Raw genomic sequence first — 673 nt, 5'->3', positions numbered from 1 at the left:
TACAAACATCCTGAACAAACTACGGGCTCGGCATGCCCAGGGCGGCATGTGGTATGGGGTGGACATCAACAATGAGGACATTACTGACAACTTCGAGGCTTTTGTGTGGGAGCCAGCTATGGTGCGGATCAATGCCCTCACAGCAGCCTCTGAGGCTGCATGCCTGATCGTGTCCGTTGATGAGACCATCAAGAACCTTCGCTCCACCATGGATACTCCTCCAGCAGCGGGCCGGGGCCAGGGCCGCCTTCCTTGAGATCCCACCGTCACACTGGCTGGCAGCTGGCTGCAGGTGTGCTTGCCCTCCCTGGCTTGGCTCATTGGTATTATGAAGAAGTGGTAATAATTGGTCTGTTCTGTTCTCACTGGAGGTTATTTAAATAAAACGTAAGACTTAGAAAAAAAAAACAGCAAAAGACATTCTGGTTACATCCAGAGGGAATATTATTCAGCTGTGAAAAGGGACGAAGTGCTAACAGAAGCTACAACCTAGAGGAACCTTGAAAACATCATGCTGAATAAAGGAGGCCACACGTAACAGGTCATGTATCGACTGATTCCTCTTATACGGAATGACCAAAACATGCAAGTTGATGAAACTAAATGAGTGTGACGGGCTGGGAAAGAGGAAACAGACACGAATTACTGAATAGGTAGAAGCCCTTCTTCTGGG

General features: G+C 48.6%; 1 pseudogene; it reads left to right on the top strand.

Annotated features, from left to right (window-relative positions):
* The window catches only part of LOC101569525, a 1,540-nt pseudogene extending 1,284 nt beyond the window's left edge, over positions 1–256 (top strand).
* The last annotated feature ends 417 nt before the right edge of the window (positions 257–673 follow it).

The sequence above is a fragment of the Octodon degus genome, unplaced genomic scaffold (genome assembly GCF_000260255.1).
Source record: "Octodon degus isolate 3935 unplaced genomic scaffold, OctDeg1.0 scaffold00010, whole genome shotgun sequence".
Classification (NCBI taxonomy): domain Eukaryota; kingdom Metazoa; phylum Chordata; class Mammalia; order Rodentia; family Octodontidae; genus Octodon; species Octodon degus.
The sequence above is the reverse complement of the archived record's forward strand: the minus strand, read 5'-3'. Positions and strand labels throughout refer to the sequence as shown.